Source organism: Panthera leo, chromosome B1 (genome assembly GCF_018350215.1).
Source record: "Panthera leo isolate Ple1 chromosome B1, P.leo_Ple1_pat1.1, whole genome shotgun sequence".
Taxonomy (NCBI): Eukaryota; Metazoa; Chordata; class Mammalia; order Carnivora; family Felidae; genus Panthera; species Panthera leo.
In genome coordinates this window covers 29,060,966-29,088,606 of record NC_056682.1, presented here as the reverse complement: position 1 = coordinate 29,088,606, position 27,641 = coordinate 29,060,966, and the positions used below count along the sequence as shown (strand labels likewise).

Here is a 27,641-nt window from a genome sequence, read left to right as displayed (position 1 = left end):
CACTTAAGGACTTAAAGCAGAGATATTTACATTTGTTTCTATCTTATATATCCCCGTTCACAGTAGAATAAAGAGAGTTCAGAGCAGAAGCTCACATCAGGAATAAAGAAAGTGCATGTGGTTAGAACGTTCCCTATATATTCTAAGACCCTACATTTTGAGCATGGAATATAGGAAACTTGACTATCTGATAAATTTTAAGTTTCTCAAGGGCAGGAGCTCTGTTTGCACTATATGGCCTTCCTTAAATCATTTTTTTCCAAATAATTTTCCATAAAAATTACATATTTATATAACCTATGTATCATATATCATATATTTTATATTTTATACTATTTATATTTTATATATACTATTTATATATATGCTATGTGTACTGTTTATATATATGCTATATATTTCAATATGACTCATATTTTATATATGCTATATGATTTCAAAATAACTCATTTCAACAGAACTTAAGTATTTTAACAACCTATATCTCAAGTTATTTCTATAGGCTCAGAGGTCACTTGTAACTAAATGACCAAAGATTCTAGAGGAAGAAGTTGGCCAGTACTCAGCACTCAGACAGGAGTTCCCCCAGGTTATTAGAAGCGCCTGACAACTCAGGGGCTGACTGCCACTGCTGTTCCCATAGAAACAGACACCACATCTCAGAAACCCAGAGTGTGAGAGCTTAAACTTATCATTGTGGCAAAAAAAAAAAAATTAAAAAATAATGCCCTATTTTCTTCTCACAGTCTGGAAATGGTGATTAGGTTAATAGACCCTGATCCTTTTTCCTGGGGGTATGTTTTTATAGAAATAAAGATAGAAGTCCTTCCTATTAAAACTTTTCTGCACCTATTCATTCCAAGCTGCATCAATACCATTTCTCCATCAACACTTCAAAATTCAATAGGACCCCAATCCAAGAGTTAAGAATTAGAATATTAAACCACACAGTCTGGATATGTATCCATTTATTTTGTATCACTTCACTATAAGCATTGTTCAAAACAGAAGGCTGGTATCTAATGAGCCAAGTCTTTATGCTGTTTGCATTCAGCAAATCAGAACTCTTTTGGAATGTTCATTTTTATAAGGCACATAGAATTTTTCAATATCTGTCTGTGCTTCAATGAAGCCATTAAGATAAAGATAAAACTCTGATCAGGCTAAAAATTGAAATCACCCTGGATTTAATGCATGTTAAGAGGTTAACTCTATTAGTTTCTCACTCTAAATAGAATATGCTGGAGTTTGTGGAAAAAATATGATTTATAGGCAAGCTTAACTAGCCAACATCTGTACTGCATAAACTGAAAGGCTAGGCATTCGTTTCTGCTAATGCTACTTGTATAATGAGTAAAATAAGTCATGATGACCACCTGGCTGACCATAATTTCACAGGCTGAACAAGGGAGAAATCAGCAATGTGTATCTTGACCAGGGGAATACAACTCTCTAGAATAAAGATACTGCAAATGTAAACATTATTCTTCAGTGGATTTGGGAAAACAGACCAATTTCTGGTGTCTTGAGCACAAGAGAAAACCAAACACACAATTTCTTGAATGTAGATAAGAAAACTCATATATTTACTGTGTTACTCACCCCATGTCCAGTTCACTCACATGTCACATCCCTTAACCACCAACAACCAAGTCTTCATCGGCCGGCCTCAGGTCACTATGGTCTCCATCTGTCTTTACCACTCAACCTCATTCAGACAGCCATTCAATTGACAACTATATATTCTGTAAAAAAGTGCTTTGTTGGTTTATTTCATTTTACTAGGTATGTATCTCAACAACAAAAAAAATAACCTATTGAATGGGAGAAAATATTTACAAATGATATATCCAATAAGGTGTTAGTCCAAAATATATAAATAACTTACACAACAGAAAACCCCACAACACAAATCATCTGATTAAAATGAACAAAAGACATGAACAGACATTTCTCCAAAGAAGACATCCAGATGGCCAACAGACACATGAAAAGATGCTCAATATCACTCATCATCAGGGAAATGCAAATCAAAACTACAATGATTAACTATAAGGAACAAGCTGATAGTCACCAGAGGAGAGGTGGTGAGGAAGTTGGGTGAAATAGATGAAGGAGATTAAGAGTACACTTATCATGATGAGCACTGAATAATATATAGAATTGCTGAATCACCACTATATTGTACACCTGACACTAATATAACATTGTACATTAATTATACCGGAATTAAAATTAAAACATACACATACAAATGTGCGCGCGCGTGCACACACACACACACACACACACACACACACATGTGCGCGCGCGCGCGCGCACACACACACACACACACACACACACACACAAAGTAAGGCTTAATGATTACAACTACTGTTCTGGAAGTTGAAAGCTAAGAGAACAATTGTTACGTGGGACTGTTCATTGCTGAGGCAATATCAGAGTAAACCATTTAAAAGGAAGAGACACATTAGTCTGTTTTTTTCTCAGAAAGAGATCAGAGTCCCTATCACTGGCATATGGGTTTCTTTTGGTCAGACATTTCTATAGGTATAATGCTGACCAGCTTTCTGTTAGTTACATTGATATTGCCAGACTCTTTATGCAGACATTGTTTACAGTGATAAATCATTATTGCAATTTGTCATTTTTGCTTATTGGCTTGAACTTGAGTCTCTCTCGTGTAGTGATGGTGGATAACTGGATTTTTGCATTCTACTTCCACAGAACAGCCCTTTGGGTTGCAGTTGAAGTCTCTGAGGTGGCACCAATAAATATCAACCTTCTTCCCAAACAGGGTTCTGAACAATTTGAAATATAAGAGACTGTAGATGGAAATGAAATATCAACCTTTATAGGGAAACAGCAGGGTTGGAAGACACATTCACCGAATTCCATCATCAGACACACATGGGGCCCTACCATATAGGGTAGGCATAGTCTGGTGGGAAGAGAGAGCAGAGGAGAACATTTGCCAGATCAGGGCTTCCTCCCTCCCAAGAAGATGAGTTGAAAAGAACATACACAATTAACCTAGTTACTAATTACACTTAATCTAATTTGCTCATCAGGATAGAATGAGGGAAGGGCAAAGTTAACCTAATTGAACTCTACAGGAAAAACAAACAAACAAAACAAAAAATAACTTCAGAATCAGAGAAGAAGCAGTCTCCTCTCCCAGTTACTAATGGGAAGAATGAGGAAAATCCCCCATTACAAAAGCTATCTCTAAGTAAACACACACACACACACACACACACACACACACACACACACACACAGCTTGATTTTTCTCTGCCTACTTACAAACATGACTCAATATATCTAATAAAATAGATCAAACATAGGATACCAAGCATAAATATGTTTTCTGTCTTATTAGTTGTCACTTGTTTTGACCCCAAATTGGGAGAAGAATCTTGCTTCTATCTAGGGCCTCCTCCCCACACCTGCATAGAACCTCCACTCCAGGACCTTCCATTTTTTCTCATGAGTTTTAAATGCTCAGTAATAAAGAGAAGGTGTCCTGCTGAATGCATTCAGCAAAAATCTGAAAGCAATGGGTTTTGGCAATCTCTACACAGCCAAATGAAGCACTGGAGGGGTTGCCATACATTTTCAAAAACACTCACAAGGGAATGTCCTATTTGCAGTTGAATTGTGACAAATAAATCCTTTTCTAAATGTCACAAGCCTAGACTTAATGGAGTGAAACACATGCAAAATGGGTAGCGAAAATGACCAATTCTACTGCCCTCCAAACCAATACTTTTCCCCTCAACAATTGAAACAAACATTTGGAAACTTTGCGGTATAAATAGATGCTTTGCAAAGATTATTTAGAAAGCTCAGATGCACATAGATAAAATGTGGTTTGTCATGCAAAGTGCTGTTTGGCAAACTTGCTGCTGGGGAACACAAAATAGCCAGAAGTTGTTGTATTGTTGAATGGTCAGTGATTCATCACAAAAGACAGACCAAAAATTGCCCAGCCATGAAATATTCCAAATTTAATTCTTGAGGGGATGGTCCAAGTTGGCAAGTTTAGGAAGATCCTAAATTTATCTCCTCCCATGGACATACCAAACTGACAGCTACAAATGGAGCAGCTTTCTAACAACAAAGGACAAAAGGGCCATGGTGGGATGGGTAGCAAAGGCAGAGATGCAGTCTTGAGAGAATCCCATCTCCCCCCCACCAGCCCGTGCAGGGACCCATCGTCAGAAGGGATCTCCAAATGTGGGAGCCTCTTCCTGAGGAACAAGGGATTTGGCCACCAACCTGTCACCTCAACCCTTGAGATCTGCATCAGGGTGATGAGACCCCAAAACATCTGACTTTGAAAAACAATGGGGCTTACATCTAGGAAGCCCAAAATACTGTAGGGAAATAATATACCTCTCTTAGGTGCTTACATGCAGACTCAATTGCCTTGGGGCACAGCACAAAGCAGCCGTTTGAAAGATCCCTAGCCTATTTGTGAAGGAGATCCTTAAAGTGTCTGCCAGAGGGGCAAGAGCCTGTCAGGACCCCTGAGAATGGAGGTGCTGGCTGGCATAATTTCTGCACTTTCTGTACATTAGCGCCAGCAGGTGCACACAATTCATTCACTCTCCCGATGATCTGCTAAAGCCAAACAGTTCCTGCACTCCCCACCTACCTCACAGAAGCCTACAGGTGTGCACAAACCACAAAAGGGCCTCTCCTAAATCACCTGGCTCTGGTGATTAGGTGGTTTTTGTTCCAACGTCCCAGAGGACTGTAACAATCAGAGAGTTCTTGGCAGGCTCCCACCTCCAGGACACGACACACATAGCAGACTGAACACACCCCAGCCTTCCTGGGAAAAAGGCCTACTCACATGTCCTGGAGTTTTATCCTGAGAAGCAGGCTTCAGGTTTGCCACAAATCTAGAACCTATGGAGGTTCTCTCAGGGAATGTAGGTAGGCCCAGGTACATCATCTTTGTGCTTTCCCTTGGCCTCACTACAGCTTGCTGGTGCCTCCCAGAAAGGAGCTTATACACTCCTCTGGAGCCCTGATTTTTGCAACTGTCACCTAGAAACACCTCCAGATAACGTGGAGGGGAGGCCGACAGGGTTTACGATTGCAATCCAACAGGACTACATATTTTGGCATATTTTAAAAGCTGCAACCTGAGGGTATGATTTCCGATCAGCCTGAAACTAGGTGCTAAGACCCTCCCTTTGAAACACAGACAGGTCTCTGCCGACTCGCAACACCCAGGACAGATCAAAAATACATCAGACTGCTTAGACCACCACAAAAGTTCAAGAAACAACCAAAAATGTTGAACAACAAGCTTCATCTCCTACACAAAACCACTCCTCCAAGACTGGGAGAGGTAGGTGTCCCACTTAAAACATAGAAACAAACACAGAGAGTCATGCAAAATGAGGAAACAGAGGAAGATGTTCCAAATGAAAGAGTAAGATTAAAAACTCAGGGTAAAAAACTTCATGAAACAGATAATTTATCTAAAAAAGAGTTCAAAGTAATGATTACAAAAATGCTCACCAAACTTAGGAGAAGAATGAACACAGTGAGAAGCTCAACAAAGAGAAAACATATGAAAGTATCAAACAGAGGTCACACAGACTGTAAGTGAAGGGACAGAAAAAGATGTTCCATGCAAATGGAAACCAAAAGAAAACTGAAGCAGCTACCCTTAGACAAAACACACTTTAAAACCAAGACTGTAATAAAAGACAAGGAAGGGTATTGCATAATTACAAAGGGGTTAATCCAATAAAATAATACAAAATCTGTAAATATTTATGCACCCAACATAAGAGTACCTAAATACATAAAGCAAATATGAACAGAACAAAGGCGAGAAATTGACAGTAATACAATAATAAGAGAAGACTATAATGCCTGCTTACATCAATGGATAGATCATCCAGACAGAAAATCAACAAGAAAACACTGGTCTTAAAGGATACATTAAACCGTATGGACTTAGTAGATATATAGAGAATATTCCATCCAAAAGCAGAATACATATTCTTCTCAAGTGCCTATGGAAAATTCCCCAGGATAGGTCAGATGTTAGGCCACAATATAAGTCTCAATGCATTTATGAAGACTGAAATCACATCAACCATCTTTCCCAACCACAATGATATGAAACTAGAAATCAACTATAAGAAGAAGCCACAATGAAATATCATGTTCCACTGTCAGAGTGGCTACAACCAAAATATAAAAAAATAACAAGTGTTGGCAAGAATGTGGATAAAAATGAACCCTCATGCACTGTTGGTGGGAATGCAAATTGGTACAATCACTGTGGAAAACAGTATAAAGTTTCCTCCAAAAATCAAAAATAGAATTACCATATGACCCAGTAATTTCCCTACTGGATATTTATACCCAAAAAATATGAAAACACTAATTCAAAAAGACATATACACCCCTATGTTTATTTCAGTATTATTTACAATAGCCAAGATGTGTAAACAACCTAAGGGGCCATCCATAGATGAATGAATAGAGAAGATGAGGGGTGTATATATGCAATAGAATATTAGTCAACCATAAAAAAGAATATCTTGCCATTTGCAAACATGGATGCACCTAGAGGGTATAATGCTAAGTGAGATAAGTCAGTCACACAAAGACAAATACCATATGATTTCACTCATATATGGAATTTAAGAAACAAAAAAAAAATGAAGAAATAAAAAAGAAACAAACCAAAAAAACAGATTTTTAAATACAGAGAACAAGCTGGTAGCTGCTAGAGGGCAGGCGTAGGAAGGGGGATGCTGAATTACATAAAGAAGACTGAGAGAAGAGTTACCATGCTGAGCGCTGAGTAATGGAATTGTTGAATCATTATTTTGTACACCTGAAACTAATATAGCACTGTATATGTACTTCAGTAAAAAAACTGGAAAAATCACAAATATGTCAAAATTAAACACCATGCTACCAGACAACCAGTTGATCAATGATGGGATCAAAAAATATCTTGAGACAAACAAAAAATGGAAATGCAACATACCAAGAAGTTGGGTGGCTCAGTCAGTTGAGTATCTGACTCTTGATTTTGGCTCAGGTCATGATCTCACAGTCATGAGATCAAGCCCCACGTTGGGCTCTGTGCTGAGCATGAAGCCTGCTTAAGATTCTCTCCATCTCCTCCTGCCCCTCTCCCCCACTCAGGGGCGCTCTCTCTCTCCCTCTCTCTTTCGCTCTGTCTAAATACAATGGGGGGGGGGGGGGAGACAGTCTCTTCAATCAATGGTAGTGGAAAATTTGACAGCCACATGCAAAAGAATGAAATTAGACTACTATCTTGCACCACATACAAATATTAACTCAAAATGGATTAAAGACTTGAATGTAAGATGTGAAACCATAAAACTCCTAGAAGAAAACATAGATAGTAAGCTCCTTGACATCAGTCTTGGCAATGATTTTTTGGATCCGACTCCAAAAACAAAGGCAACAAAAGCAAAAATAAACAAAAGAAATGACATCAAAATAAAAAGCTTCTGCACAAACAGGAAAGGAAACCATTAACAAATGAAAAGGCACTCTACTGAGTGGGAAAAAATATTTGGAAATCATGTATCTGGTAAGGGATTAATCCAAGGGATTAATAATCCAAAATAAACTAATATAACACTGTATGTTTTACTTGAATTTAAAAATAAAGTTAAAAGGGGGGGCACTTGGGTGGCTCAGTCAGCTAAGTGTCCAACTTCAACTCAGGTCATGATCTCATGGTTCATGAGTTCGAGCCCTGCATCAGATTCTGTGTCTCCCTTTCTCTCTGCCCTTCCTCCACTTGCTCACTCCCTCTCTCTCTCTCTCTCTCTCTCTCAAAAATAAGTAAATATTAGAAATATTTTTTAAAAATTAAAAAATAAAGTTAAAAGGTAAAAAATAAATATAAAAACTCATAAACTCAAAAGGAAAAAAACCCAAACAATCCAATTTAAAACAGGGCAAAGGATTTCAATAGACATTTTCCAAAGAAGACAAATGGCTAACAGACACATGAAAAACTGTCAATATTGCTAATCATCAAGAAAATGTACATCAAACCCACAATGGATATCACCTTATACATGTTAGAATAACTATTATCAAAAAAGTGTTGGCAAGGTTGTGGAAAAGAAGGAACCTCATTCACGGTTTGAAGGAATGTAAATTGGTGCAGCCACCATGGAAAACAGTTTGGAAGTTCCTCAAAAAATTAAAAATAGAAATACCATAAGACCTACCAATTCTACTACTAGATATTTATCTGAACAAAAACTTTAATTAGAACTGTAATTACCCCTATGCTCATTGCTGCATTATTTACAATAGCCAAGATATGGAAACAACCTCAGTGTCCAGTGATTGATGAATGAATAAAGAAGATGTGATATATATAAACAATGGAATACTACTGAGCCACAAAAAAGAATGCATCCTTGCCATTTGCAATATGGATGAACCTTGAGAGAATTGTGCTAAGTGAAATAAATCAGAGAAAGACAAATATCGTATGATTTCATTTCTATATGGGATCTAAGAAACAAACAAACAAAACACACCTCACAGATAAAAAGAACAGAATGGTGGTTCCTAAGAGGCAGGACAGTTGGGGATAGGCAAAATGGGTGAAAAGGGTCAAGAGGCACAAATTTCCTATTATAAAATAAATACATCAAGGGGATGTAAGTCACAGCATGATGACTATACTTAATAACATTGTGGTGCACACCTGAAAGTTGCCAAAAGAAAAAGTCCTGAAAGTTCTCAACACAAGAAAATAAACTGATTAATTAATTGTAACTCTTGAAACAGGAAACAAAAGATCATAGTTTTGAAAGAAGATGGAGGGAAAGAAATAAAGAATTTAGTAGTTTTCATGGCCCTGGGTGAGCTTGAGCAAACCCACCATTTTCAAAGAGGGCAAGGTACTGTTATGGTTTTATGACTATGATATTTCACAGAAGATTCAGCAAAAGATTCAAGAAAACAAGACCCGTACGTGTTGTCTACAATGAGTATTTCTACAACTAAGTACTAAGTATGGTACAAAATAAGTGCTCAATAAATTTCTCCAGCCATTTCTTTTTCATTTAAAGCCTACATGATCTGCCCCCTGCCATTCTCTCTCCCCAGCACCTCCTCCTTTGCCTTTTCTGCTTCTGCCACATTACCAACCTGCTGCTACTCAAACACACAAAGCACAATCCCATCTCAAGGTCTCTATGTTCACTCTGCTTTCAGATACCCACATGGTTCATTCTCTCAAGCCACTGAGATCCCATTATCTCACACAGGTATCCCTGAACAGCCCATCTGAAAGGTGAGGGCCCTCCTACCCACCAAACTACACTATATCCCTTTATTCTGCTCTATGCTTAGTAGTACTGATCACTCCCTAACATATTATATGGTGTATTTGTTTATTATCAACACCCCCCACTATAATGTGAATTTCATGAGGGAAGAGACTTGGATTTGCTGAAAGTCTTTAGAAACCATCTTGCATAAACATTAGCTCAATTAATTGGTGGATAAACCTTTCCCTATCACTACGTTTCAGGGGAACTTTTTAAACTTCATGTAATTGGATTGCATTTTTTTTAATGTTTTATTTATTTTTGAGAGAGAGAGCGTGAGCAGGGGAAGGGTGGGGGGTTGGGGGGTGGGGGTTGTGGACAGAGGATCTGAAGCAGGCTCCGTGCTGACAGCAGCGAGCCCAATGCAAGGCTTGAACTCATGAACCTTGAGATGATGACCTGAACCAAAATCAAATGCTCAACCTACTGAGCCACCCAGGTGCCCCTGGATTGCATTCTATTATCCAGTGAAAGAATCTCTTCCTATTCATAGCAGGTTTGATAATGAACACTGTGGTGTTATTGATAGATATGAATTTATTTCTACCATCTTATTTTGTTTTTTAACCATGCAATTTATTCGTTTCCTGTTTTCTCCTTTCCTAACTTTTTGGATACACTGAACTTTAAAATTTTCTTTCCTCTACAAATTTTGGATGCTTCAAGTCTCTGGCTTATTTTTACTTCCTAAATTTTTTTCTTTCAAAGTTGGTCTTCCAGCAACATGTGATTATTTAATTAAATAATACAATACAAAGATGAGAAAGTGAGAATTCTAACTCTCAGATTCCCATCTCCTGGTATATAAACCCTGAATAATCTCCACATCTTGAGTGTGGACAGGAACCATGAATATGATGGACAATTATTCATTTGATTAGGTTACATTAAATGACAAAGATAACTGGATAGTCACTATAGTAATTATGTGACATTATATAAAAAGTCCATCTTAACAGACTAGAAAATACCAGGCAGAAGAAGTAAACTGCCATCTTGTAAGAGCACCACATGGTTAGGACCTGAGAAAGGCCTCTAAGAGCTCAGAGTGAGTAAACTATGGCAAATATCCAACAAGAAAATGGCTTCAGTTCTATAACCACAAGTAACCAAATTCTGTCAACCACCTGAATGAGCTTGGGAGAAAACTCCATTCTGTGGATGAAAATGTAGCTTGAGTTTGTTGGCCTTGTGAGACCCTGAGGAGACAGTCCATACATACCATGCCCAGATTTCTGATCTATAGAATTGTGGGTCTTGTTTTAATTCAGTAAGGCTATAGTGATTTGTTATGCAGCAATAGTAACTAAAGGTTTTTGGCCTGAGCAACTGGAAGGATGGAGCTGTGCTGAATCAAGATGGCTAAGACTGCAGGACACGGCGTGGTGTATGTCTTCTCATCTAATAGGAGAGATAAGCTCTGAGAGAGATGACATAAAATATTCGCAGAACCAGAAAAAACTGTGAGGAACAAACAGGTTTCTGTTGTAGAATTCTACCCATAAAAACTTTAGGAACACATTTGTCTATCTGATCCTTCACTGTTCACTCAAAAAGTTGATTCATAGCTAAATAATGGAGGTGTTTTCTCAAACAAATGGAAATGTGCTTAAGTGGAATATAAAACTGATATTACTTTTTTCTTAATTCTTAAGCAAATATGCTGCCCTATCCATAGAATTAATTTACTCTAATATGCTTTCAGAAAGGTTTCTTTTATTGTCTTATGAATAATGTAGGCATGCTGTAGGCTCTTGACACTTGATGGCAACCACCCTAGTATTGGCCAAAGGATAAATGCTTCTGTTGGTGGCCTCAAAACTACCTACAGGTCCAAACAGCAGCTGACTCATCGTAACCTACACACAAACCACACCCCTGTCACCTTCCTGAAATGACACACACTATTCCTACCCCTAATATATGGGAAGCATCCTTCACTATCCATTCAAGTGTTTGAAAAGATAGCTGTTAAATTTGATGAGTGTGTAGTAAAAAAAATGTAACCTTGCCCAATGAGTGGTCTTGCCTCTGCCCTTGACTCCTGAGAAGCAAGCTCTAAGCCACTGGCATGTCCTCACTGATAAAGAGTGTCCTTGTTTATCTGAACCCCAGCAACTACCAATAGTCCAGCCTTGTGACTTGCGGTGCAGGCTGTGGGTAATATGGTATCAGCTCAACCTCCAGAGGAGCTGAAGATTGAGGTTAGTCAACCATGTCTACATAACCAAGCCCCATTAAAAAACCCTAGACACCAAGGCTCAATGTTCCAGAGGAACACGTCACAACATACACACAGCTGACAATGCTCTGTGCCTAATGCTACTGATCATCCTAGGTGGAGCTAATGCTGCCATGACTCTGTTGGGAGAGGACAACCAGCAGAGCCTCGTTGTGAGCTTTCCTGTACTCTGTCCCATGTGTCTCTTTCCTTGACTGCATTTAGTAGGTTTCTTTTCGCTGTGATAAACTCTAAGCATGAGTCTAACAGTTTTCAGCAAGTCCTGTGAATCTTTCTAGCAAATTATCAACTCTGCAGATGTTCTTGGGTAGCCCCAAACTTACAGTTAATGTCAGAAGTAAGGGAAGATTTGGGGCAACTTCCCTAATCCTGCAGATATGACAACAGAAACCACAAATTATAAACAGACAAAACTTTCAGTCTTTACAAGGAACAGTAAATGAATAAATTACCTAAGAATACTCCCTTGGGAAAGTTCAAAAACACAGACCTTTCGCTTTTTTAATTTAGAACTTAATTTGTAAAGATATCACACCTTGGCTAGTTTTGCATCAGTATTTATAAGTGTTATAAGAATATAACCAATAACACTTTCATTTCTAAAAACATGAAATATATACAATACGAATAATAGTAAAAATGACTGGAATATAAACAACACCTTCTGAAGCAAGATATTTGACTAGAGCATATCAAACTTTAAAGTTCATCAATTTTTTTTAATGTTTAGTTTTGAGAGACAGACGGAGAAAGAGACAGAGCACGAGTGGGGGAGGGGCAAAGAGAGGCACAGAATCCAAAGCAGGCTCCAGATTTTGAGCTGTCAGCACAGAGCCCCATGTGGGGCTTGAACTCACAAGCTGTGAGATCATGACCTGAGCCGAAGTCGGATGCATAACCAACTGAGCCACCCAGGTGCCCCTAAAGTTCATCAATTTGAGACACAGAGAGCTATTTTTTGACTAGCTTACTTCTTCACCTTAAGAAGTAAATAACCTTATATACAATCTAATAGCACAAAATCACAATGTGACTAGAGCTTTGTACTATTCATTTTGATTTTTCCCAGTATGATCTACATTCCTAGGCATCATATTTCCAGAAAAGTATGTTTGTTCAGAATGTTTTCAAAAAGTAGAATAAAATATCCCAAGAAAAGACACTATCTGGGATTTTCTGACTCCAACGATGAATCCAAAGTCTCTCATCAGTAGTTATCATCTGAGATTCAGGCAGGGATGAAATGTTACGATCAGTACAAATGAAGGGCACTGCTGAACTAAACTCACAAGCCTGGTGTGACATTGAGTCCTTCAATATTATCAGTGTACACTTAGATCTGAAATTCACACGATAAAAGGCTTTGATGTTCCCTTTTATGTCTCAAAACAGTGAGAAGCCTAGAGCAAGAGAGAGTGCCTTGCATAAGCAGGGACAAGAGATATGAGACATGCAAAGAAAACAATCCGAAAGACAGGTAGGGAAAAAGGCATAATCAATATTAACTTTGTAGTTACCTTCATTTACGCTGGTTCTACTTCACCCTAAAGCTTGCTTTCTAACAGCTGAAAATAAAGAAGAAAATATTGTCTTAGTAATCCATAAACAGTTTGGGGAAATTTGTTAGTTTAGGTAAGAATCGATTCTGTGATCACAGGTATTAGTTTTTAAAACTGTTAACTGAGCCAACTTCACCACTGGTATGAAAGATAAGTCCTTACGTGGCAATGTATCTGTGAAAACAGGATGAAATGTCAGTAAAAAAAAAAAAATCCCTTAACTTAAACCATGCTATTATTCTTAATAATAATATAAACTATTTGGACTTGTTCAGTTGCTTTTCTTTATGAACATGAGGTTTTTTTTTTTTGTTTTTTTTTTTTTCAACGTTTTTTTATTTATTTTTGGGACAGAGAGAGACAGAGCATGAACGGGGGAGGGGCAGAGAGAGAGGGAGACACAGAATCGGAAACAGGCTCCAGGCTCCGAGCCATCAGCCCAGAGCCTGACGCAGGGCTCGAACTCACAGACCGCGAGATCGTGACCTGGCTGAAGTCGGACGCTTAACCGACTGCGCCACCCAGGCGCCCCTGAACATGAGTTTAAATGTCACTATGATATCTAAACTTACGAAAAGTAAGAAAACAGGAAACTAGTAAATGAGATCTAAGTAAGTTGCCAAGTTAAGTGATTCCAGCCCCAAAATATTTTTTTACTTTCTAATAGCATTTTCAACCACAATATCTAAGTAATGTCCCTATCAAGTGAAAATCTTAGTGAGGTCTCATGGTCTCAGGAAAAAAAAAAAAACTTAAATACACGGCAAGTTCACAGAATAATCCTTTGAAATTTAAATTATATGGGGGCACCCGGGTAGCTCAGTTGGTTGAGGGTCTGACTCTTGATTTCAGCTCAGTCATGATCTCACAGTCCAGGAATTGAGCCCACCACTGAGCTCTGCACTGAGCGTGGAGCCTGCTTAAGATTCTCTCTCTGCCCCTCCCCTGCCACACACGCGCTTTGTCTCTTTCAAAAAACAGAACAAAACCTCAAATATATGTTAAAAATATACAATTCTCATAGGTACTATACAAGAGAGGGGGGGAAAGAAAAATCACCTTGAGAAATAAAGTAATTAGGAACAGAAAAATCCATATGAAAAACCGATTAAAGGTATTTCTAGTTTAAATGGCAATGCTTCCCAAACTTTGTGCTAAAATATCAAAGAAGATATACTCCTGGTAGAAATATAAATTGATAAATATTTTTTGGAGTCCAACTTTGTGATTTTCAACTTAAAATATACTGGCCATTAGTTCAAGATTTCCTGCTTCTAAAAATGTTTCTAAAGAAGTAATTACAGAGGGGCGCTTGGGTGGCTCAGTCGGTTGAGCGTCCGACTTCGCTCAGGTCGTGATCTCGCGGTTTGTGAATTGGAGCCCTGCGTTGGGCTCTGTACTGACAGCTCAGAGCCTGGAGCCTGCTTCAGATTCTGTGTCCCCTTCTTTCTCTGCCCCACCCCTGCTTGTGCTCTGTCTCTTTCAAAAATGAATAAACATTAAAAAAAATTTAAAAAGAAAAGAAATAATTACAGAGACTTTCTAAAATAATATATAATGATATACATGGCAGGTCACTAATTGAAAGAAAAAAATAGAAAAAAAAATAAATGCACAAAAGGGGGGTGTAAATTAAATACAGCATACTATCCAAATGACTGAATGCACTGAAGCAATTGGTAATACTGTTGTGAGAGTATATCCACAATATAGTGAATCAACAAAAGCAAGCATTTCATAGAATAGCGTTGTGGTTAAAACCTCAGCCTTTGGAAACAGAGAGCCTACGTTCAAATCCTGACTCCACACCTACTGGCAATCAATGCAACTTTGGGAAAGCTCGCAGCTTCCTAAACTGTAAAAGGGGGATAATAGTAGCATTAACTTTTATTAGGTTATTTTGAGGACTGAATGATTCAATACACGTACAGTGGTTGGAAAAGTACTTGATACATAGTAAAGGATCACTAAATTCTTATCCATCTAGTCAGATATTTTAAAAAGCAGCCAGGCAAGAATTTTATTAGAAGAGGAAGGGGGAATTAGCAGCAGTAAGCTGCAATAGGAGTGTTTAACCCAACTAAATATTCTGATTGTTAGGATGCCTTTTGTTTGCGCTTGTCCAACAGAACATCATGTCCCAGTCACCAATCCCAAGAGAGGATTCCAAATGCTTGTACACATTGTATCTGGTACCAGACTTCCCAAGGAAGACCCAATGCAGTCAAGCATTGGATGAAACAATGCTTTACTTACATAGAGAAGAGACAAAGCAATACTAGGTTTAATCATGGGTCGCTCATGGTAGCTAATGCAGGGCAATTTACCTACATGTACCCTTCTCATACTGCAATGCAAGGACCTCACCCTTCCCATGTGGAGTCTGAAACACTGACAGAAGCTGAAGGCATGCCTGAAGGCCATTGACATACATGCTTAAACAGAACAAAGGAGTATATACTGAGCTAGGAACAGGGATATTCCCACACAAGGCAGTAAGCCTGGCACGGGCTGTATGGGCTCTTTATCTCTTGGTAAGGAAGTGTCTCAGGCTCAAGGCCCATACTTATGTGCCTGGGTGTTGAAAGACCACATGCAGAAAACAGCCTTTCCCAACAGCAAGTAACAGAAAATTCAAAATGCTTTAAACAACAAATATAGGAAAATGACTGCTGTAACTTCAAAAATATAAAGAGTGTATGAATTTCAGGGTTACTTTGATTCTTCAGTGCAATGGTGATTTGCCACGATGCATCACTGATGAATCTCTCCTATCCTTCTACCTACTGTCATGAGGCCAAATTTGCTGAAGCAATATCAGATGTAACATCTTCAGACACATTATTCAGAAAGAGAGAAAGGGAAAGTCTTACTTCATAGCTCTGAAAGAAGAGCAATGAAAATTTCCCTCTGAATAAAAAGAGGAAGATCCCTGACATTCGGGACCCACAGAGCTTCACGCAAGATTTATTCATAATGCCAAAGCTCTGGATCTGTGGATTATATTTCATGTAGTCAAGCCCAGCAATATTCTCTGCAAGACAAGTAATCACTGAGACTTTCACTAAGGATGGTAAAATCAATTTGCTGTGTAACTATTTATATGAGAAGAGGTTTTAGCCATTCTTCAAAAGAACAAAGAGTGGTACCACAGCAAATCATTTACTTGGACTGCAAAAAAAAATGGTGAAAATTAATAATTTCTTCTTGTTTTAAAATAATTAGATAAAATTTTTAATTTAAAAATACCTCCTGAAAATACTACAATAAGACTTTTGCTTTCAGACATGATGAAGTACTGGTACCAGACTAGGTTTCCTATCATAAACCTCTATAAGTCTGGACATGATATATGTAACAACTATTGTCAGACGTTGGATAACCAGCATCCCAGGACTGTGTTCTCTGGGGGAAGGGAAACACAAGAGGTGAGCCCTATGATTCTACAGCTTTCCACCTGGAGACGTTTGTTGGACTTTGGAAGAAGGAAAGGAAAACGAGGCAGAGATGAGCAGTCTCTGTGAGCTGAGGAAATGGAGATCAGAGTTGAAGGAGGTTGGGGCAGCTCATTCATGTGGTATGAAGCACTGAAGAGGAATTCTGTAGACAGGGAACTGCAGAACGCTGCAGAAAAGCTTCCCTGAGTCTTTGCCTATATGGGGACCTACAATGTGCAAGGGGGAGATGAGGAAGCTGGGTGAAGAACAGTATCCAGGAGAAAACACCCACTGGAAATCAGAAAGCTGAACTACAGGAGCACTTGCAGAGACTGCAGAAAGTCCATACCTAGGGGTAAGGCTAAAACAGCCCCAGAGTAAAGGTGACCTTGCATACACTACAAAAACCCAGAAATAAATCTTAAGAGTATGAAGATGATCTAGAAAGTAAATTAACCTCATGACATAGAAAAATTCCAAAATCTTTAAAGGAAGGCAGAGGGTGGGGGTCCAGACACTCAGCAAAGTCCAACATCTAAATGAAAATTATGCCACCTGTAGAACAACAGAAAAATGTCACCCTATCCAAGAGAAAAGTCACTTAGCAAAAATGGACAAGGAAAAGACAGAAATGACTGGTTAAGCAGGCAGGGACTTTATAATAGTGATTATAAATACGTACAAGGACTTAAAAAGTTAACATGAACAAAAGGAGGCTGATATATGAATGCTTGTAGCAATTTTATTCATAATGGCTGCAAACTGGAAACAACTCAAGCATCCATCACTAGGAGAAATGTCTTAGCCTGCTCAGGCTGCTATAACATAATAGTATAGACTAGGTTGCCTAAACAAATTTATTTCTTAGCGTTTTGGAGGTTGAGAAGTCCAAATGCAGATGGCCAGCATGGTCCAGTTTTTGGTGAGGGCCCTCTTCCTTACTTACAGATAGCCATAGTCACTTTCTTGCTATATATCCTAACATGATAGAGAGAGAGTTCTGGTCTCTACCTCTTCTTACATTATAGGAACCCCATTCTAATGACGTCATCTAAACCTAATCACCCGCCACAGGCCCCATCTCCAAATACCACCACAATAGGATTAGGGTTTCAACACATCAATTTGGAGGGGGAATGTGAATATTCTGTTAATAGCAAGAACAGACAAACATATTGTATTACATGCACACAGTGGATACTCAGCGATAAAAAGAAGCAAACTACTGATATATGTAACATGAATGAATTTTTTAAATGACAGCCTGGACAAAAGTAGCTAGGAAGAAAAGTACATACAAGATTATTCAATTTTTGTGAAATTCTTGAATAAATAAAACTAATCTATAATGATATAAATCAAATCAGTGATTCCATAAGATAGATGTCAAGGGTACTGACTACAAAAGAAAAATACAAAGAATTTTTAGGGAAGTGTAAGGATTCCATTTCTTAATTGTGGTGTTGGATATATGGACAGACATATACAGCAGACAAAGCCAATGAAGTGCTCATTTAAAATGAATATATTTTAACAAATGTAAACTATACCTTGATAAAGTTTATTTTTAAAATACTGCAGTGAAAGTAAAGATCACCCCAAAATTACACAAGTATAACAAATCTCTGAAAATGATTTGTTAAAGGAAAGAGAAAAAAATTTAAATATCAGTTTGTCATACTTAGTAGAATCCATGACTTCTATGAAACAATAGCATAAATCCAGATAAAGAAAAAAAAAAAACAAGAATAAAAAACTAATATAAATAGAAAAGAAGGAAAAAGACACAATGTAGTATAATATTATGGAAGATAAATCACAATATTAGGATTTAAATGCAAATTGATTCAACGAAGCATAAGACTAAACTTGGAAAACTCTAGTCAAATAGAAATAATAAATTTTTCAAAATACAATACAAAGATCCAAAATGAAAAAAAAAAAAAAAGGTTGATAGAGAAGATAAAAATAAGAATAAAGGAAATAGGGATTCAGGAATAAAAGTTTCAGGAATTCTTAGGAAGACCCCACAACAATCACAGCAACTAGAAAAAAAGCCAAAACTAAAGCTCAACTGGAAAACACCTCACTCAACTGTCAAGGGAACTTAGTGTAAAGAGCTTATCGCAAACTGTTCAAAGTTGAAAAGAAAAGTCTAACAAGAGACTCACATAAAGAGACATCTTAGAAAAGTATATATTATTTTCACTGAGATAAATAAATCTTTAAAAACAGATTTTTTTAAATGGGTTTATTCACAAAAAGGAATAAAAATCAGACTCTCATCAAACTCTAAATGCCAAAATGGTAACAAAACAAGATTATATTTGTAGCTTCAAAAATAGTATGTCCCCAAAATTCTGAAATCAGCTACACTGCAACTCAAGCATGAATAAACAGAAAGATATTCTAAAATACGTACTGGGGCACCTAACTGGCTCAGTCAGTTGAGCATGTGACTTCAGCTCAGGTCTTGATCTCACAGTTCCTGAGTTCAAGCCCCACGTCAGACTCTGAACTGCTCTACTGACAGCCCAGAGCCTACTTGGGATCCTCTCCCTCTTTCTCTGCTCCTCCTCCACTCATGCTCTCTCTCACTCTCTCTCTCAAAAATAAACATTAAAAAAAAATACGTACTATATAAAGATTCTCTCACCTCCAGGTAGGCAGCAACATTTGTCCAAAGACCTGTGCTACCATCTAGAGCTGGAAAATCCAGATGGAACACAAAAGCTGTATTTTGAAAGCAGAAGAGAGTTTCTGAGGCAACAAGAATTAAATGAACTAATATTCTAGAAAGAAAGGAACAGAGAAGTTTACTGGCTTCTGCAGTTGCTTTTGCCCTGGGGGATTTGAATACAGGCAAGAGATGAGGCTCTTGAAGATCCCAGTGCAACACCTGGGGTAGTGCTACTGCAGAGGAAGGATAAATCAGAAGAGTTTTAGGGAAACTGGGGAAGTGTCAAGCATTGGCAGGTTTTTCCCCCCAAACGGGTAGTGAATGCTCAAGCATTATGTGGCAAGAGACAAAAACATAAGTAGAAAGCCTCTGAAGAGCAAAACAGAGCTCTTTTGTCAGTCTCATAACACAAAGATTAGAATTTGAGACCCACAAAAAAGAGTGCCCCCTAAAAAAATACCAGAATTCTAGATGAAAATATGCAGGGCCAGGCTTCAGCCAGAGATAACCTAGCTTTTACAAAGCCATGACTCATCACATTTCCTTGCTGAATTAAGGCAATTCATCACCACTCTGTCCAGAGGAGGAGTAAGCCTCCCAAAAATCTGAAGCCTCTACATTTCTTTTACCTAACAGTGTCTGCCATTCATTCAAATATCCCTTCATTTGTCAAAGAGTAAGAGAAAAGTGACTAATAGAAACAGACCTACAGGGTAATCCCAATTTTTTTTTAATTTTTTTTTTTTTTACATTTATTTATTTTTGGGAGACAGAACGCAAGCAAGGGAGGGGTAGAAAGAGAAGGAGACACAGAATCTGAAGCAGCCTCCAGGCTCTGAGCAAGCAGTCAGCACAAAGCCCAACACAGGGCTCAAACCCAGGAACCATGAGATCATAACCTGAGTTGAAGTTGGACACTTAACCGACTGAGCCACCCAGGCACCCCAGGGTGATCCCAATTTTAGAGTCAGACAACAAGGATTTTAAAATGACTATGTTTACTTTTTAAAAATGTTTTTATTTATTTTTGAGAGAGAGCATGTGGCGGGGGGGGGGGGGGGGGGACAGAGAAAGAGGAGAACAGAGGATCAGAAGTGGGCTCCATTCTGACAACATGAGCCCAACATGGGGCTTGAACTCATGAACCACGAGATCATGACCAGAGCTAAAGTCAGATGCTCAACCAACTGAGCCAATCAGTAGCCTCAAAAATGACAATGATTAATATGTCCAAGAAACTAGAGGAAAATGGAGAGGTTTAAAATAGGTAATTCATGAATACATTTAAACTATAAAGAAGGATCAGATGGAAATTCTAGAACTAAAAAAAACAAAAATTAAAACCTAAAAAGGCTATCTAAAAGTAAGAACTTGTTAGCTAGGTTCAATAACACATTGTAACACAGCAGAATATAAGATCTGTCACATTTGGAAAACACATCAATAGAAAATAATCAAACTAAAGCAGAAATGGGGCAGGGGGTGGGAGGGTAGAAGAATGGAAAACACAGAAAAGAGAGCTAGACACAAATGGGACTCATGAAGACCTAATAAAATAAGTGAAGTCCCAGAAGAAAGAGAGAAAATGGGTTAAAAGCCATATTTAATCAGATATTGGAAAAAAAAAATTCTCAAAACCGATGAAACACTTTTGATAACTATTGTACTTTCCTGATAGATTGAGCCTTTCATCCCTATAAAATCCCCCACTTTCTCTCTAGTAACATTTTAGTTTTTTTTTTAAAGTCTATTCTATCTGATGGGGTGCCTGCGTGGCTCAGTCGGGTAAGAGTCCAACCTCCGCTCAGGTCATGATCTCGCGGTTCATGAGTTCGAGCTCCACATTGGTTCATGAGTTCGAGCTCCACATCGGGCTATGTGCTGACAGCTCAGAGCCTGAAGCCTGCTTCGGACTCTGTGTCTCCCTCTCTGCCCCTCTCCCACTCACACTCTGTTTCTCTCTCTCTTAGAAATAACCAAACATTAAAAAGATAAAAATTAAAAAGTCTATTCTATCTGATACTTGTATGGCTACTCAACCTTTCTTAAGGCTGCTATTTGCATAATAGATTTTTTTCTACCCATTTAGTTTCAATCTCTTTATGTCTTTGAATCTAAAGCGTGTTTCCCTTAGATAGTACGTAGTTGGACCTTGCTTTTTATCCAGTCTTATTTTTTGATTGGATTACCTATTCCATTCACATGTACTGTTATTATACAGATAGATTTATATTCATCATTTTACTTTTTGTTTTCAACGAATCTCATGTCTTTTTCTTCCTCTAGTTTCCCTTTACTGGATTTCTTTTGCATTAAGCAGATATTTTCTAATGATGCATTTAAATGTTTTAAATTTTTTCACTATAATTATTTTAGTGGTTGCCATAGGTTTTCATATATACTTTATGAGAATCAACTTCAAATTTATACTAATTTCAGTATAATATAGAAATGTCACTCTTCTACAGCTCTTTGAATTTTCCTACTTTTGGTTGTGTTATTGCTATACATATTACATCTGTCAATATGACAAACTCAACAACTCAATATTGTAATTATTACTTTATATGATCTGGGGTCTTTTGAAAGAGCTGAGAGAAGAAAGGAAGGAAATCTATATTTTTAGTCTTATTATATTAGCCTTCCTATTTATCATTTCTGGTTTTCTCCATTGTATTTTGGGTTCAAATTACCATCTGGAATAATTTACCTAGCCCAAAAGGTCTCTGCTCCCACTCACTTCTTTTGCGCTATTACAGACAAATATATCACATTTCTACATGTTATAGGCCCAAGAATACATTACACACATATTTTGTACAATTGCTTCTTAAATCAGGTAATAAAAGAGAAGACATAGGCAGTTACACTATATTTTGTAATTACCTGCTCACCTTTACTGTTGCTCTTTGTTTTTTTGTGTGAATTCAAATTACTATCTAGAGTCACTTACTTTCAGCCTGAAGAAATCCCTTTAGTGTATCTTGTAGGGTGAGTGTGCTGCATTCAAATGCTCTCAGGTTTTGTTAATCTAGGAATGTATTTATTTCACAGGCTGTATCATCATGGAATTTACCACTCTCTTCCCAACTGTCTTTCAACCCAACCTCCACTGTTTTTGAGAGCTCCCTTAAGCTCCAACTTCTCCATGCTCTATTTCAAATGAAATCAGTCCTTTGTGGAAGAGACCAGGAGGTGTCTCTTTTATGACCTGTTTCTCTCTTTGACACAGGGACCTCGAACTGGGGGTGGAGACAGTGATGTGTTTCTCTCTGAGTGACCCAACTTTAGGAACTAAGCATTTGGCAGGTATGCTATGCACAACTGTGCAGTAAACCCCAACTTCTCCGCTTACCCTCTGAGCATAGAACCACTCCCTTACACACTAGGACACAGGAAAATCAGGCCCCAGTGCTTTCAGGGGTGACTCACTTATGATAGAGCCTCTGTTCTATGAGTTAGGGCTGGCATAAGAAGGGAACCCCCATCTCTCTCCATACTCATTCAGAACTTAGCAACAGGTAAGGCCCTCTCACTGGATGCTTGGGGGGGGGGGGGGGGGGGGGGAAGGGGGAAGCCCTATGTTTTGGCTGCACTGGTCCAGAGTGGAGTTTCCCTCTCACTGAGCAGGGAGGGGGAGGGAGAAAAGGATCTGGGTCCAAATACCACAGACATTCACCTTTTTTTACTGAATTTTTATAGAACGTTACTGAATAGCTGTGTATTCATTAGTTGTATGTCCTTAGGATCATTTTCAGAAAATTTACAGTTGTTTTGTTGTTGCTGTTGTTGTTATTGTTTTAATAATTTTCACCAGTTTCACTTGGGAGCAGGTCCATGGCGTTTCTCATGGTATTTGTCAAAAGTTGGTCTCCCTGGTAAACCCTTTTTAACCCACATCAAAATCTATCAAACCACAACCAGAATCATGTCCAAGAGGTCAGAACATATACCACCCAATGTGATCATTTTATGGATGTAGGAGAACTGCATTTCTCACGAACTGGATGCATATGCTTAAGTATTTAGGAGTAAAGTATCATGATGACCCAATTTACTTTCAAATGGCTCAGGAAAAAAATCTATGTGCATATATGTACATACACATATAGAAAGAAAGAATGCAGGGATCGCCTGGGTGACTCAGTCGGTTAAGCATCTGACTTAGGCTCAGGTCATGATTTTGTGGTTTGCAAGTTCAAGCCCCAGGTCAAGCTCTGTGCTGACAGGTCAGAGCCTGGAGCCTCCTTTGGATTCTGTGTCTCCCTCTCTCTCTGCCCATCCCCACTCATGCTGTCCGTGTCTCTCATAAATAAACTTAAAAAAAAAGAAAGAATGCAAATATGGTAATTTGGTGAATCAAGGTGAAATTTATTTAGGTATTCACCTGGAGCATGCTTTCAGCATATCTATGGGATTGAAGTTTTCAAAAAATAAAAGTTGGAAAAAAAAACCTTCTTGAAAATAATTGCTTACAAAGTTGCAGGATACAAAATCAATGTACAGAAATCAGTTGCATTCTTACACACTAACAATGAAGCAACAGAAAGACAAATAAAGAAACTGATCCCATTCACAATTGCACCAAGAAGCATAAAATACCTAGGAATAAATCTAACCAAAGATGTAAAAGATCTGTATGCTGAAAACTATAGAAAGCTTATGAAGGTAATTGAAGAAGATATAAAGAAATGGAAAGACATTCCCTGCTCATGGATTGGAAGAATAAATATTGTCAAAATGTCAATACTACCCAAAGCTATCTACACATTCAATGCAATCCCAATCAAAATTGCACCAGCATTCTTCTCGAAACTAGAACAAGCAATCCTAAAATTCCTATGGAATCACAAAAGGCCCCGAATAGCCAAAGTAATTTTGAAGAAGACCAAAGCAGGAGGCATCACAATCCCAGACTTTAGCCTCTACTACAAAGCTGTCATCATCAAGACAGCATGGTATTGGCATAAAAACAGACACACAGACCAATGGAATAGAATAGAAACCCCAGAACTAGACCCACAAATGTATGGCCAACTCATCTTTGACAAAGCAGGAAAGAACATCCAATGGAAAAAAGACAGTCTCTTTAACAAATGGTGCTGGGAGAACTGGACAGCAACATGCAGAAGGTTGAAACTAGACCACTTTCTCACACCATTCACAAAAATAAACTTAAAATGGATAAAGGACCTGAATGTGAGACAGGAAACCATCAAAACCCTAGAGGAGAAAGCAGGAAAAGACCTCTCTGACCTCAGCCGTTGCAATCTCTTACTCGACACATCCCCAAAGGCAAGGGAATTAAAAGCAAAAGTGAACTACTGGGAACTTATGAAGATAAAAAGCTTCTGCACAGCAAAGGAAACAACCAACAAAACTAAAAGGCAACCAACGGAATGGGAAAAGATATTTGCAAATGACATATCGGACAAAGGGCTAGTATCCAAAATCTATAAAGAGCTCACCAAACCCCACACCCGAAAAACAAACAACCCAGTGAAGAAATGGGCAGAAAACATGAATAGACACTTCTCTAAAGAAGACATCCGGATGGCCAACAGGCACATGAAAAGATGCTCAACGTCGCTCCTCATCAGGGAAATACAAATCAAAACCACACTCAGATATCACCTCACGCCAGTCAGAGTGGCCAAAATGAACAAATCAGGAGACTATAGATGCTGGCGAGGATGTGGAGAAACAGGAACCCTCTTGCACTGTTGGTGGGAATGCAAATTGGTGCAGCCACTCTGGAAAACAGTGTGGAGGTTCCTCAGAAAATTAAAAATAGACCTACCCTATGACCAGCAATAGCACTGCTAGGAATTTACCCAAGGGATACAGGAGTGCTGATGCATAGGGGCACTTGTACCCCAACACTCAACTATACCCCATAGGGGGCTATTGTACCCCAACAATAGCCAAATTATGGAAAGAGCCTAAATGTCCATCAACTGATGAATGGATAAAGAAATTGTGGTTTATATACACAATGGAGTACTACAGGGCAATGACAAAGAACGAAATATGGCCCTTTGTAGCAACGTGGATGGAACTGGAGAGTGTGATCCTAAGTGAAATAAGCCATACAGAGAAAGACAGACACCATATGGTTTCACTCTTATGTGGATCCTGAGAAACTTAACAGAAACCCATGAGGGAGGGGAAGGAAAAAAAAAAAGAGGTTAGAGTGGGAGAGAGCCAAAGCATAAGAGACTGTTAAAAACTGAGAACAAACTGAGGGTTGATGGGGGGTGGGAGGGAGGGGAGGGTGGGTGATGGGTATCGAGGAGGGCACCTTTTGGGATGAGCACTGGGTGTTGTATGGAAACCAATTTGACAATAAATTTCATATATTGAAAAAATAATAATAATTGCTTACAGATTTATTGGTACTGACTGAAATGTTAATTAAATGTACTGCTTGAAGAAGAGAAGTTGTGTAATAAAACAATCACCATATGCTTTGAAACCACTTACACACTCAAACTCTGAAATTTGTTTTTAAAATTAATAGAAATATCCAAATATATCCTTAAAGGAAATTAGTTTTTTAAAAACATAACAACTCAGTAGTAACAGTTTTGATTTTAAACCCAGATTTAGAAAAGGAGGAGACAAAGTAAAGAACAGTAATAATTAGTGTTCTTCATGGTTTACAGGGGAGATCAGAAATAGTGTTTTGTTCCTAACTTTCATAAATAAAAGTAGTTGAATTTTTTTTAGATTTCCAACAACTAAGCCATTTTCTCTGTGCTTAGGAAATCCATACGCAGGAAGAAATAGGAGTTTACCTCCCACGGCAGGAGATGTGAAGGCAAGTTGTTGGCTCTCTCTAGAATGTAACGGCTACCTTGTGGACTGAGGCAATCATTTGCACCCTCTCAGAACTTCAAATCTGCAGAAACTGACACAAAGAAGGGACAGTTTAAAATGGCTTCAGGTGGCACCTAATGGGGTCAAGAAAGAGAATGACAATCTAACTTTTTGGATTAAGACTCTTATGAAACTTAGAGATATTCTGTTACTGTGTTAAAAGAATCTCTTATTTCCTGTGGCTGTGATATAAAGGTCATAAAACACAAAACACAGTTTGCTCCCAAAAGCTGTAAATACAGTTATTGGTTGAATTCTCAGTGTCACTATCTCTTTTATGTAAAATTAAAGCATAGGTCAAGAAATTCTGCAGTCTCAAGACCTGGAATGGTGACAGGTGGAACTATTTAGAGAACTCTTTACTCAGAATCGTTCACTTACGGCAACCCTTCTTTGCCAGACAGAAGAACCCTCAGTGTCTGGTTTGATACAGCTCTGCACACATTATTTAAAAAATGGTGTATTTCCCTTGCCTCAGGTTCCCCAGGCCTTTCATATGAATCATATCTAAGTATGTCCTAGGGATCTAATTACAAAGTCAAAATCAAGCTGAGGAGGAACTTGCTTGCTTCGAAACCCACACACCGCAGGACTTTGCCTATTTAAATTGATTTCTTTTAATAAGGAATATATGTGGAAATGGATTTAGACAGTACTTGGACAAAGAAGGAAGATGACATTGGGTCAGGCTGTATTTATTAACATAGTTATCACTACTGGCATTCTGTAGTCTTGGTAATAATAGCTTAAGCATCTGAATGGTTCCATAGTTATTTGCCTATTTTGTCAACCAAACTCTAGGCTCACATGTGGATGCTCAACAAATGGATTTGAGAGACCTCAAAATTCCTTTGGTATGATGTAGGAGAAATTCAAGGAGCTTGAAAAGTGGAATGCTGAAAGCCTTTAGAATGGGTAACCTGCCTTTTCATTGCATCATTCCATCTTCTGATAGCTCCCAGAAGACACCCCCTTCACAAAGACCCCAAGATATTCATGAGCAAAGGGAATATAAGCATCTCAGAGAAGCATGCAAGACACATTTTTTATGCAGCAGGGAGACTGTTGGAAGATGACGCAAAAAAAAAAAAAAAAGTTTCCTAATTTTAAAGAAAATTGGAAGATCTGAGGGTGACAGAGGCCACACTGGGCACTAAATTCCAGAGGCATGGTAGTAATATTAGGAAGCAAGAGAGAAAGAAGACCCTGCTGAAGATGTCTGGGGCTTAGAGAATTAAAGTAGATTATCAAAACTTAAGCAGATTTAACTCTAATTTCATTTGCTATTCTAGAGGGGTTTCAGGAAAGGCCCAGAAGGGGAGAGTATTTGTATTCAGCCTGAGTGCCCACTGTCAAGGATCCGTTCAATGATCACGTAGACAGCCAGCCCCCTCTTCCCACTTAAATGCACCTCCAGTTTATGGTAGCACATATGAAACTATGTGTGGGTCCATCAATATGGACTTC

At 38.3% G+C, this 27,641-nt stretch overlaps 1 long non-coding RNA gene across 1 annotated transcript in view; it reads right to left on the bottom strand.

Annotated features, from left to right (window-relative positions):
• The window catches only part of LOC122217481, a 235,454-nt gene that overhangs the window by 155,873 nt on the left and 51,940 nt on the right, over nucleotides 1-27,641 (bottom strand). The window contains exons 3-4 of the long non-coding RNA XR_006201524.1: nucleotides 13,137-13,184; nucleotides 1,603-1,745 (exon numbers count right to left, since the gene is read on the bottom strand). This is a non-coding gene — a long non-coding RNA (uncharacterized LOC122217481). The remainder of the gene's footprint in view (nucleotides 1-1,602; nucleotides 1,746-13,136; nucleotides 13,185-27,641) is intronic.